Source organism: Mobula birostris, chromosome 14 (assembly GCF_030028105.1).
Source record: "Mobula birostris isolate sMobBir1 chromosome 14, sMobBir1.hap1, whole genome shotgun sequence".
Lineage (NCBI taxonomy): Eukaryota > Metazoa > Chordata > Chondrichthyes > Myliobatiformes > Myliobatidae > Mobula > Mobula birostris.
The window spans coordinates 8,392,983-8,407,079 of record NC_092383.1 but is presented as its reverse complement, the minus strand read 5'-3'; positions in this window follow the sequence as shown (position 1 = coordinate 8,407,079).

Genomic DNA, 14,097 nt, shown 5'->3' with positions numbered 1-14,097 from the left:
CTTGTACCACTCACACCCCTTTTTATATCGGTGGCACAGCAGTGGAAACTGTGAGCAGTTTTAAACTCCTGGAAGAGCGCATCACATAAACCTCTCATGGCCCCAGAACACATTCTACACAATCAGGAAAGTTCACCGACACCTCTACTTTCTGAGGAGGCTGAAGAAAGCTGGACTTTACACATCCATCCTCACGTCAATCTACCAATGCACAGTAGGGAGCTTCCGAACGAGCTGCATCACTGCCTGATACAGACACTGCACTGCGGCAGACAGGAATGCTTCAACAACAGGTAGTCATTACCAGCACCAGCCTTCCTGCCATTGAGGACATATAAAGAGATCATGAAGGATCCCACTCTCTCTGCTTATTGGCTGGTTGTCCTACCCCATTAGGGAGGAGGCTACGTAGCATCCACACCAGGACTACCAGACTCAAAAGCAGTTACTTCCCCTAAGCAGTAGGGCTGATCAACACCTCCACCCACTAACTCGCCCCACCACACCCCCACAACCACCACTACTTTATAATTTCCTGTTCATCACCTTATGTATAGACACTCCTGTGCCTGATGTCACTTTATGGACACATAATCAATCTATGTATATAAGTTATCTTCTGTATTTATATTTATTACCATGGACTTTTTACTCTCCTCCCATCCGGTAGGTGCTACAGGAGCCTCCGCTCCCGCACCAGCAGGCACAGGAAGAGCTTCTTCCCTGGCTGTGACACTGCTGAACCTCTCATCACAGCACTAAGCATCCGTATTGTACTGAATCTGTACTTTTATATTTGTCCGCTGTAGCAATTTTTTAATTCGCAGTTATTTTGTAAATAACACTATTCTTTGCATTTCTGGTCAGATGCTAAATGCATTTCATTGGCCTTGTATCTGTACTCGGCGCAATGACAATAAAGTTGAATCTAATCTAATCTAATCTAATTATTGCATTTTTTATTATTATTGTGTTCTTTATCTTATCCTGCTTTGCACTGGATCAGGAGTAGCAATTATTTGATTCTCCTTTACACTTGTGTATTGGAAATGACATGAAACAACCTTGAATTTGGAATGTGTAGCAGGCAAGAATGCACCACGCTGGATTTGATACTTTATCTTCTGAAACGATGTCAATGAGATTTTCTGGGGATCTGTCAAACCCAGCCTGAGATTGACAGATCTGTCGTCAGGGAGGATAAAGGGATACAGATGAAATGGAGTTTACACCCCTCATGAGCTTTCTGAATTTCAGAATGAGCTTGAAGGTTTCAATGGCCTGCTCCCACACCTATAAGCTCCTTCTTTTCATCTCTGGGTTAATGAGGAACATTGAGTAGAAGTGAACAACAGGAATTCTGCAGATGCTGGAAATTCAAGCAACACACATAAAAGTTGCTGGTGAATGCAGCAGGCCAGGCAGCATCTTTAGGAAGAGGTGCAGTCGATGTTTCAGGCTGAGACCCTTCGTCAGGACTAACTGAAGGAAGAGTAGAAGTGAATCTCTTTATTTTTAAACAGTGACCAATAGCTCTCAATCTCCCTATTGAAGGAAACATCCACTCCACATCCACACTGACAAAGCCTGCCAGGATCTTGCATGCTTCAGTCATGCCTCCTGAACTCCAACAGATGGAATCTTAGCCTGTCCAACCTTTCGTCATAAGCCCGTTCAGAGAAGCTTTTCTGAATTGCTTCCAACATTCTCCTATCCCTCTTTAAATGAGGAGACCAATACTGTACACAGTTCTCCAGATGTGGTATCATCAATGTCCTCAATATAAATGAAGCATAAACTTCCTACTTTACTACTGAATTCCCCGAGCAAGAATCCATGACATGCAGCTGCCTTTCTGAACTACACTCAGTAGCCACTTTATTGGGTACAGCAGTTACCTAATAAAGTGGCCACTGGGTGTATTTTATATGTTTGTGGTCTTCTGCAGCTGTAGCCCGTCCACTACAAGGTTAGACATATATTGCATTTGGAAATGCTCTTCTGTGCACCGCTGTTGTAATGTGTGGTTATCTGAGTTACTGTCACCTTCCTGACAGCTTGAACCAGAAAGACATTCTCCTCTAACCTTCATTAACAAAGCATTTTCATCCGCAGAACTGCCACTCAGTAGATTTTTTTTGTTTATCTCACCATTTTCTATAAAATCCTGAGACTATTATGCATGAAAATCCCAGAAGTTCAACAGTTTCTGAGATACTCAAACCACCCCATCTGGCACCAACAATCATTCCACGGTCAAAGTCACTTACATCACAGTTCTTCCCCATTCTGATATTTGGTCTGAGTGACAACTGAAACTTTTGGCCATGCCTGCATGCTTTTATGCATTGAGATGCTGCCACATGATTGGCTGATTAGATATTTGCATTAATGAGCAGATGCACAGGTGTACCTAATCAAGTGGCCACTGAGTGTATTTGTTGTTCTTGCATTTTCGTTGTTAGCCAATTGTTCACTGAAACTCCCGACCGTCTCTGCATTCCAGGGTTCAGTAGTTCCTCATCCTTAAATTAATACGTTTATTTTAACTCTGAAAGTAATTAGTTATGTATGAATTTAATTGGTCTCTGCACTGGGTCTGCCTGTAGCATAGCAGCTAATGCAGCGCTTCACGGTACCAGCTGTAGGATCAGGGTTCGATTGGCACCACGGTCTGTCTCCCCGTGACATTGTGGGTTTCCTTCAGGAGCCTCGGTTTCTTACTGCGTTCCAAAGACGTACGATTCAGGTTAGGGAGTTGTGACCATGCTGTGTTGCCACTGGAAGCATCGTGATACTTATGGGAAACTCACTGATTTAATTTGATGCAAACAATGTACTTACTTTAGAAATTACCTAGGGTTATCCATAGCCCTCTATTTTTCTAAGCTCTATGTAGCTATCCAGGAGTTTCTTAAAAGTTCCTATCGTATCTGCCTCCACCACCATCATCAGCAGCCCACTCCACGCACTCACCATTCTCTGCGTAAAAAACTTAACCCTGACATCTCCTCTGTTCCTACTTTCAAGCACCTTAAAACTGTGCTTTCTCGTGTTAGCTATTTCAGCCCTGGGAAAAAGCCTCTGACTATCCATACGATCAATGTCTCTCATCATCTTGTACACCTCTATCAGGTCATCTCTCGTCCTCCGTCGCTCCAAGGGGAAAAGGTCAAGTTCACTCAACCTATTCTCATAAGGCATGCTCCCCAGTCCAGACAACATCTTTGTAAATTTCCTCTGCACCCTTTCTATGGTTTCCACATCCTTCCTGTAGTGAGGCGACCAGAACTGATCACAGTGCTCCGAGTGGGGTCTGACCAGGGTCATATATAGCTGTAACATCACCTCTCAGCTCTTAAACTCAATCCCACAGTTGATGAAGGCCAATGCACTGTATGCCTTCTTAACCACAGAGTCAACCTGCGCAGCAGCTCTGAGTGTCCTATGGACTCGGACCCCAAGATCCCTCTGATCCTCCACACTGCCAAGAGTCTTACCATTAATATTATATTCTGCCATCATATTTGACCTACCAAAATGAACCACCTCACACTTAACTGATTTGAACTCCATCTGCCACCTCTTAGCCCAGCTTTGCATCCTATCAATGTCCCGCTGTAAACTCTGACAGCCCTCCATACTATCCACAACACTGCCAACCTTTGTGTCATCAGCAAATTTACTAACCCATCCCTCCACTTCCTCATCTAGGTTATTTATAAAAACCATGAAGAGAAGGGGTCCCAGAACAGATCCTTGAGACACACCACTGGTCACCAAACTCCATGCAGGATATGACTACATCCACTCTTTGCATTCTGTGGGCAAGCCAGTTCTGGATCCACAAAGCAATGTCCCTTTGGATCCCATGCCTCCTTACTTTCTCAATAAGCCTTGCATGGGGTATCTTACCAATTGCCTTGCTGAAATCCACATGCACTACATCTACTGCTCTTCCTTCATCAATGTGTTTAGTCACATCCTCAAAAAATTCAATCAGACTCGTAAGGCACGACCTGCCTTTGATAAAGCCATGCTGACTATTCCTAATCATATTATGCCTCTCCAAATGTTCATAAGTCCTGCCTCTCAGGATCTTTTCCATCAACTTACCGGTCTATAATTCCTTGGGCTATCTCTACTCCCTTTCTTGAATAATGGAACATCTGCAACCCTCTAATCCTCTGGATCCTCTCCCATCCCCACTGATGATGCAAAGATCATTGCCAGAGACTCAGCAATCTCCTCCCTCACCTCCCACAGTAGCCTGGGGTCCATCTCATCTGGTACCGGAGACTTATCCAACTTGATGCTTTCCAAAAGCTCCAGCACATCCTCTTTCTTGATGTCTTTCTCCATCAACCCTTTAGTCTTTCACCTATCACCTTCCAGCTTCTTACTGCATCTCCCCTGCCCCACCCAGCCACCTTCCCCCTCACCTGGTCTCACCTGTCACCTGCCAGCTTGTACTCCTTCCCCTCCCCATTATTCTGCTTTGTGCCCCTACCTTTCAAAATCTCAGCCTGAAACACCGACTGTTTAGTCTCCTCTATAGATGCTGCCTCACCTGTTGTGTTCCTCCAGTATTTCGTGTGCGTGTTGCTCTGGATTTCCAGCATCTTCAGAATCTCTTGTGTTTACTAATTTCTTCCACATAACTGCTGTCTTTTCTTCACCCCCCACCCCCCGCCTCGACACTTCCATTGACTTGATGGTCATGAGATGGGGTGTGCGCCCCTTCATACCTCACCGAGCAGATGTGCGCTGCTGTGTCTCTAGACATCTCGACAGACAAGCGAGCTTCGGACTGTGGCTGACCTCAGCATGCCTGGTGGAGACATGAAAGCATTCGGTAAACAATACCAGCATCCTTTTTTATTGGTACATTCCACAAAGTTGTTCCTTTAGTAATGGAAAGAGAACGTTCCTTTTCCTTACCCAGTAAACTGGGTTCTGCTAAACGTACTGAAGCAGTCCCTCAACCTCGGATTACGCCCAGCTGTTGCTCTCTGGCTCACACCTTTTTTTTGCAGTGCGTTTTCTTCCCTTCATCTTCTGTAAATTGCCCAGCCTAATTACTGCTGCAGCTTTGATAAGAGATTGCACATTGACCAGAAATCCCTTAAACTGATTTCATGCAAAAGTCTGCCAAAAATAAATTATTTGTGCATCACAGATGGTAGACAAAGTTTATATCATTTCCAAATGTTCTATTATTTAAGCAGAGCTGCAACTAGTACAGTAACAAATCCATATTGGCTCACGAACATAATGTAGTTCCTGCTTTCAGCTTTAATTTATTTCTAACACCAGGGGGAGCTACTGTTGACCTCTGGAACCTCAAAGCATCTAAATAAGGCCCTTGGCTTCCAAAGGGTCCTGAATGATTTTGTTGTGTCCCAAAATAAATCACACAAGTTGTTAAGTACTTTTGACGTGCGGTCTCTGAAATGGACTATTATCTCCGCAATTTAGAAAAGTGAGAAGTGATCTTCTGAAGTACAATAAATTCTTAGGGGCTTGATGGATTAGGTGATGAGAGGTTGCTGCCCTGACTGTGGATACTCAAATTAACGTCATGGATTAGGATGAAATGAGGAGCTATTTCTCCGCTAAGAAGTTGTGAAGCTTTAGAATTATTAATTAATAATATTGGAGATTGAGTAATGCTGACACTGAGGGTAGATTTTTAGTACTGATGGAGAAGAAGGTGTTTGATTGGTTCATTGATGACCTTACTGAATGGAGTAGACTCAAGTGATGAAAAGAAATTTGGCACTTTCTGTCAAAGTGTGATAGAAGTATAGAGTTGTTGTGGTACAGGAGGAGGTACTAGAATGATTCCAGGAATGAGAGGGTTAACATATGAGGAACGTTTGTCCGCTCTTGGACTGTATTCCTTGGAGTTTAGAAGAATGAGGGGAGACCTCATAGAAACATTTCGAATGTTAAAAGGCATGGACAGAGTGGATGTGGCAAAGTTGTTTCCCATGGTGGGGGAGTCTAGTCCGAGAGGGCACGACTTAAGGATTGAAGGGCGCCCATTCAGAACAGAAATGCGAAGAAATTTTTTTAGTCAGAGGGTGGTGAATCTATGGAATTTGTTGCCACGGGCAGCAGTGGAAGCCAAGTCATTGGGTGTATTTAAGGCAGAGATTGATAGGTATCGGAGTAGCCAGGGCATCAAAGGTTATGGTGAGAAGGCGGTGGAGTGGGACTAAATAGGAGAATGGATCAGCTCATGATAAAATGGCGGAGCAGACTCGATGGGCCGAATGACCTACTTCTGCTCCTTTGTCTTATGGTCTTATGGTCTTATGGAGATGGGGGCACCATGATCGTGTAGTGATTAGTGTAAGGCTTTGCAGTTCCAGCAGTCAGAGATCAGAGGTCATGTACCACCACTATCTGTAAGGAGTTTGTACATTGTCCCTATGACCATGTGGGTTTCCTCTGGCTGTTCCAGTTTCTTCTCACGTTCCAAAGACTTAATGTTAGGATTAGTAAGTTATGAGCATGCTATGTTGGCATGGGAAGCATGGTGACACTTGTGGTTTGCCCCCAGAACAATCCTCGGATTGTGTTGGTCATTGAAGCAAGTGACGAATTTCACCGCATGCTTCAATGTTTCGATGTACATGTGATAAATAAAACTAATCCTTAGAGATCATTGAGCCAGCTGGTGGCGAAGTGGCATAAGCACTGGACTTCGGAGCGAAGGCTCCCGAGATCGAATCCAGCCGGCTCCCTTGCGCGCTTTCCATCAGTGCTGGGTTGAGCGTCAAGCTAGTAATTCAGCCTCGTAAAAATAAGAAAGCCCGCTAAAAAAACGGCGTCCCGATGACTCTACTTAGAGTTAAAGGCTTCTTTCTTAGAGATCATTTGCCCTATCAAGCCCATGATGGCAATCTCATTATTTTCCCAAAGATTCCTCTTCAAGTGCCTTCTGATTGATTCTATGCCTCCAGCTCCCTAAAATGGTGAATTACTCCATATTATACCTGTCTCTCTTAATATTTACATAATGTAAGCCACCTGACCGCTAATTCCTGCACAGGATGCTCCATATGATGCCATGACATGTAGATAGGGTGGTAAAGAGAGCTTTTGGCACATTGACCTTCATAAATCAAAGTGCTGAGTACAAGAGTTGGGAAGCTGTATTGAAGTTATATTGGTGAGGGCTAATTTGGAGTATTCTATGCAGTCACCTACTGTACCCACAGGGAAGGTTTCAATAAGGTTGAATGAGTTCTGATGAAGAGTCTTGGCCGGAGATGTCGACTGTTTACTCTTCTCCATCGATGTTGCCTGGCCGGCTGAGTTCCTCCAGCATTTTGTGTGTGTTGCTTGAAAGAATGCAGATAAAATTGACACAGATGTTGCTGAGGTCCTGAGTTATATGGAAAGGTTGAATAGGAGCGTAGGAGAATGAGGGGAGATTTGATAGAGGTATAAAAGTTATGAGGGGTATAGATAGGGTAAATGCAAACAGGCTTTTTCCACTGAGTTTGAGTGAGACTAGAACCAGAGGTCATGGATTAAGTGTGAAAGGTAAAATGTTTAAGAGGAAAATGAGGGAGATCTTCTTCACTCAGAGAGTGAAGAGAGTGTGTAACAAGCTGCCAGCATAAGTGGTGAACCAGGTTTGTTCTGAACGATTAAGCGATGTTTGGGTAAGTGCATGGATGGGAGGGTTATGGAGGGCTATGGTCAATGTGCAGGTCAATGAGACTTGGCAGAATAAGAGTTCGATATGGACTAGATACACTGAAGGGCCTGTTTCTGAGCTGCAGGTTTCTGTGATTCTATAACCATGATAAAATTAATTTATGCTTAGAGGTATTGGTTGATGAATTAAGACTGGGTACGACAGAGGGAGGCTTCCCAAAGTCTTCTGCAAGGAAGCCCCAGTGTCTTTCACGCTGACTTCAAAGGCAGCGTCTATAGAAGGAAATTATGGAGAGTCAATGTTATCGGTTGAGACCCTTCCTCTGTACTGAAAGATAAAATAGATTTTTAAAGAGAGAGAGATGAGCTTTATTTGTCAAATGAACGTCAAAATATACAGGAAAGCACATCATTTTGTGTCAAATCAAATCAGCGAGGATTGTGCTGGGGGTCGGTGTAAGTGTCATTCCTACACCCAGTAACCCTAACCGTACACCTTTGGAATGTAGGAGTTTACCTGAGCACCCGGAGGAAACCCACACATTCACGGGGAGAACGTACAAACTGAACAGACAGCAGCAGGAACCGAACGCCGATCTTACTGCTGAGCTAACCATTATACTGCCGTTAATGATGGAGGAGAGACAATTGGTGTAAGTAGGTGGGGAAAGGGTGGATCTGCACTGTAATAGTGAGTCTCATTCATTTATATAGTGCTCATTACAAAGCCCAGAAGGTCTCTCTATCAATGATTTACCTTTCATACTTCCTAAGCAGGGTGGAGATACGCCTCTACCAAAGGAGGTGTAAAGCACTTTTTCGCTCCGCTGGCCTGCAGGTCACCTTTGGGCATGGTATAGCACCTGTTTAGCCCCATGATCAGGGTCACATGGAGCCATGGGAGCAGGTGGTGGATGGTCGTATGAGCAGCTGGGGCATGTCACAAGTCCTGGTTATGCGACCACTGACGCCAGGCAGACAATCTCTGAAGAGTATTGATAATGGCTGGGGTCACCCATCTTGTAAAGACACTGCCCAGAAGAAGGCAATGGCAAACCACTTCTATAAAGAAGTTTGCTAAGGACAATCATGGTCACAGAAAGACCATGATCGCCCACAACATACAACATGGCACATAACGAACAAGCAAACATTCTAAGCTCTGGGACCAGCCTTACATTTTCTGTATTTTATACATATGCACGCAGTTTTGCCGGAGAAATCTGTAAATTTGACCACCACAGGCTTCTGTAAACAGCAATGCTGGAAACTGTTTAATGCAGTTTGCTGAGAGATAAACATTGTTCAGCTTTCCAGGAAAAGATATCACGCAATTCTTTGAGTGGTTCCATTGCTCCCACCTGATAGAGTCCTCATTTAACCTCTCATCCAAAACTGCTGCAGCGAGACCCCAATATTCAAAGGTTTCAAGGGTACATTTAGTGTCAGAGAAATGTATACAATATGCATCCTGATCTTTTTCTTTGCAACCATCCACAAAAACAGAATGAATGACAGTTAAATATTAAAACCCCAAAGCCCCCGCCGCTCCCCCCTCCCATGCATAAGCAGCAGTGAAGCAATGATCCCCCTCCCCCACCGGCAAAAAAAGCATCAGCGCATCCCCCCACTGAGCACTCAAGCGTGCAGCAAAGCATCAGTAAAGACACAGACTTGCAGTACCCCAAATACTACTCGTTCACCCAGTAATTCGACATACCACAGGCTCTCTCTCTCCTTGAAAAGGGAAAAAAAGAGGTGTCTCCATTTCACAGCGAGAGGGGAGATGTAACAAACAACTCACTGATTTACGATGTTAAATGTTCATTACATTGCTTTTTCCGAGCTCTGTGTGCAAAGAACTCGGGTCTCTGGGCACACAGCCAGCAGCCAGGTCGTTGCTTTCGATCTTCCATCTCCCACGACGCACCGATTTCCTGCAGAGGCACTGACCTCATGCCCACCCACCTCCAGAACCACGAAATCTCGAAACTCCAAAGGCGTGTTAATCTTCTAGGCCGTGTCCTTGGTATATTGAATAACAGCCAGTTGTGAGACCCCGAGAGCAGGTCCCATTCCCGTAAAGAACTGAAGTCAGCATGTAACTCCAGGTCAGGGTCTTCAAAAGAATCCAGATAGGGAAAAATAGAGATATTATAGATCGAAATAGAGCTGTTCCAAAAATGAAAGCAAAGGAGTCGCCAGGAGGCGCCATTGTCTCCTAAGCTCCACCATCTTTGGGACTATGGTAATGCCAAACTAGAAGATTAGACTGTTGGATGTTGTGCTGAAATAATTAAGCCAATAGCACCTCCTTTCTGCCTCTTAAACATCTCTCTAGTATCTCCCACCACCACCCTCCCTGTAAAAAATACCTTGACCTGTATATCAAAAAAACACTGAGAACATGAGTTATAAAGAGTCTTCGAAAACGAGACTGGAGATTGTGGAATTGGTTCAGAGTTGAGGGGAGTGAACTTATCGACACCGGCTCTGAACTTGATGGTTGAAGGAGAACAACTGATTCCTGAATCTGGTGTGGGACCTAAGGCTCCTGTACCTCCTGCCTGATGAGAGTAGTGAGAAGAGGGTACGTCTGGATGAAGGGGTACTTTGATGATGGTTGCTGCTTTCTTGTGGCAGAGCCCTATTCAATGGTGTGATAGACTGGGCTGTACCCACCACTGTAAACATGAGAAAGTCCAGAGATACTGCCTGACCTGCTGAGTGCCTCCAGCATTTTGTGTGCACTGCTTTGTATTGACTATTTTCTGTAGCTTTTTCCAACTGTGAGCATTGGTGTTTCCATACCAGGCCATGATGTAACCATTTAGGATACTCTTCCGCATGCACCTTAGAAGCTTGTCAAAGTTTTTGGTGACATAACGAATCTAGACAAGATTCTAAGAAAGCAGAGAAACTATTTTTGTGGTGAATATTACATGCCAACATCACCAAATTTTATATCTTACAATTCTACATTGGCTGGCTGTTTTCTGGGCAAAGTGGTACCAGCATTTGCAGTAACTACTGATACTTTAATGGATTGTGTCAAGTCAGTAGTTGGGAAAGCATGAGTCAGAAATTCCTCTGGGCAAAGAGCAAGAGAAGGTACTTCATGGGACTGTTTTTATTAAAACATCTAAATATTTGTAAACTCAATGCTAATAAAATTACCTTATTGAATCTTATCCCATCTTCTTTTACTGTGCTTCTAAGATGCTCACGTAGACAACCATCTGTAGATGCATGCATCATGCATCAGTTTCAACAACAACTTGCATTTATGAAGCAACTGTAACTTGGGATTTATCAGAAATACCGTAGCAGGAAAAGGGAGAAGCAAAAGGAAGCAGCCGACGGCCAGCTGAGAGGAGCAACTGGAAGACTGGTCAGGGACATTGGCCAAGAAGGATGGTCAGAGAGGTTGGCCAAGAAGGTTTTTCAACCTTTAGAACAAAAGAAGAAGAAGCGTGTCTAGCCCACTAGGCTCAAGGATAGCTTTGCACCACTGTTGTTAGATGATTAAATAGTTCCCTTGTGCAATAAGATGGACTCTTGATGTCACATTCTACAGAACTGTGCAAAAATCTTTGGCACATATAGATAGCTAAGGTGCCTAAGACTTTTGCACAGTACTGTATTTGTCAGCGTGGAGCAAAGAGCGAGTTTGTAAATCTGGCAGGAGCAAAAGAAGTTGGGAATGGTGAGGATGGAGCACAGTGGGAGGGGTGTGGGACAGGTGGCAAAGAAGGAGTGCCGGTGGGGTGGTGCGGGTGCAGACACACCCAATCCTGAGACACCAGGCAAGGTCATTTGATTCCAAACAATTGGTTTATTGATCATTACAAAAAGCCTCTCTGGTGCTTCCTGCTCCCTTCTCCTTTTCTCAACCATGATTCCCCTCTCCATGTTCCATTCCTACTTTCAGTCCCCAAAAGAGTTCCATATCAGATTCAGGTTTATCGTCACTCACATATGTCATGAAATTCCTTTTTTTTTGTGGTAGCAGTACAGTGAAATACATAAAATTACTACAGTACTGTGCAAAAGTCTTAGGCACCCTAGCTATATATATGTAGCTAAGACTTTTCAAAGTTCAAAGTAAAATTTATTATCAGAGTACATACAAGTCACCACATACAACCCTGAGATTCTTTTTCTGCGGATATACTTAACAAATCTGTAGAACAGTAACTGTAAACAGGATCAATGGACAACAAATTGTGCAAAGCAAATATAAATAAATAGCAATCGATAACGAACATGAAATAACAAGATAAAGAGTGCTTAAAGTGAGACCATCAGTCGTGGAACACCAGAAACAGAATGAGTGTAGTTATCCTCTTTTGTTCAAGAGCCTGATGGTTGAGGAGTAGTAACTGTTCTTGAACCTGGTGGTGTGAGTCCCGAGACACTTGTACCTTCTACGTGATGGCAGCAGCGAGAAAAGAGTATGGCCTGGGTGGTGAGGATCTTTGATGATGGATGCTCCTTTTTTACACTAAAGTTTCATGCATTGAATGGTTGGGAGGGCTTTAACTGTGATATACTGGGCCAAATCTACTAACTTCTGTCGAATTTTCCACTCAAGGGCATTGGTGTTCCCATACCAGGCTGTGATGCAGCCAGTCAGCACACTTTCCACCACACATCTACAGAGGTTTATCAAGGTTTTTGATGATGTGCTGAAACACCACAGACTCCTACGGAAGCAGAGATGCTGTCCTGCTTTCTTTGCAATTACATTTATATGATGGGTCCAGGACAGGTCCTCTGAGATAGTGAGATCCAGGAACTTAAAGTTACTGACCCTCGCCACCTCTGATCCCCCGATGAGCACCTGCTCATGGACCTCTGGCTTCCCATTCCTCAACTATACAATCAGTTCCTTGGTCCTTAACATTGAGTGAGAGGTTGTTGTTATTACACCACTTGGCCAAATTTGCACAGTACTGTACCTCACTATGATCTTGCACTCTATCATTTACCTGCCCTGCACTTTCTCTATAATGATTTGATTTGTATGAACAGCATGCAGGACAAATTTTCCGCTGTATCGCAGTGCATGACAATAATAAATCAGTTCCAATTCCAATTAATAATGTGACCATCTGTTTTAGTGAAGCTTCTTCTCTTCTTCTTAAGCCCATTGCTCCTCCTGGAGTATAGGCTACTGGCAGCAGCTCCCCAGAGTCCTCAGTCCAGGACCAAAGGTTTCCCATGGCTTCTGTTTTTATCACACAACTTCATGTGTCTTCTACGCAAAGATCCTTCCTCTCCCAGAGATTTAGTCTTTGGAGCTCCTGTTGGCATGTCTGTAGCTCTGATTTTTCACCAAATGGGGTTGCTAGTCCCAAGCCACCCCTCCTCCTTTCACAGACAGATTTGGGGCCGTCCATGGTGGAATTTTTAATGAAGCTATACAAAACTTAAGTGTTGGCCAACGCACCAGTGGACCACTCCAGCTCTTCTTATAGACCCATGTAGCCCGTTGCTCATGTATGAGAATATATAGGCTCAGAATAGCATCTCTTTTATAATCAGTCTACCTTGCACTAGGACACCGCACCGGCCTTGATGTTTTTGTTTAGTCGTAGTCATACTTTATTGATCCCGGGGGAAATTGGTTTTCGTTACAGTTGCACCATAAATAGTAAATAGTAATAAAACCATAAATTGCTAAATAGTAATATGTAAATTATGCCAGGAAATAAGTCCGGGACCAGCTTATTGGCTCAGGGTGTCTGACCCTCCAAGGGAGGAGTTGTAAAGTTTGATGGCCACAGGCAGGAATGACTTCCTATGACGCTCTGTGTTGCATCTCGGTGGAATGAGTCTCTGGCTGAATATACTCCTGTGCCCAACCAGTACATTATGTAGTGGATGGGAGACATTGTCCAAGATGGCATGCAACTTGGACAGCATTCTCTTTTCAGACACCACCGTGAGAGAGTCCAGTTCCATCCCCACAACATCACTGGCCTTACAAATGAGTTTGTTGATTCTGTTGGTGTCTGCCACCCTCAGCCTGCTGCCCCAGCACACAACAGCAAACATGATCGCACTGGCCACCACAGACTCGTAGAACATCCTCAGCATCGTCCGGCAGATGTTAAAGGACCTCAGTCTCCTCAGGAAATAGAGACGGCTCTGACCCTTCTTGTAGACAGCTTCAGTGTTCTTTGACCAGTCCAGTTTATTATCAATTTGTATCCCCAGGTATTTGTAATCCTCCACCATGAACCACTCCAGTGAAAGTTATTCTTAAGATAGTCAACCATCACTTCTCTGGTGCGAGGGGTGTGATTGACACCACTCTGAGGAGCAGCAGTGCAGTTCCCTGCCCTGGTGTGATGGCTATGCCACTACCCACATCATCACACCATTGCTTGCCCATTAAAAATTAGATCAGCTTTTCTG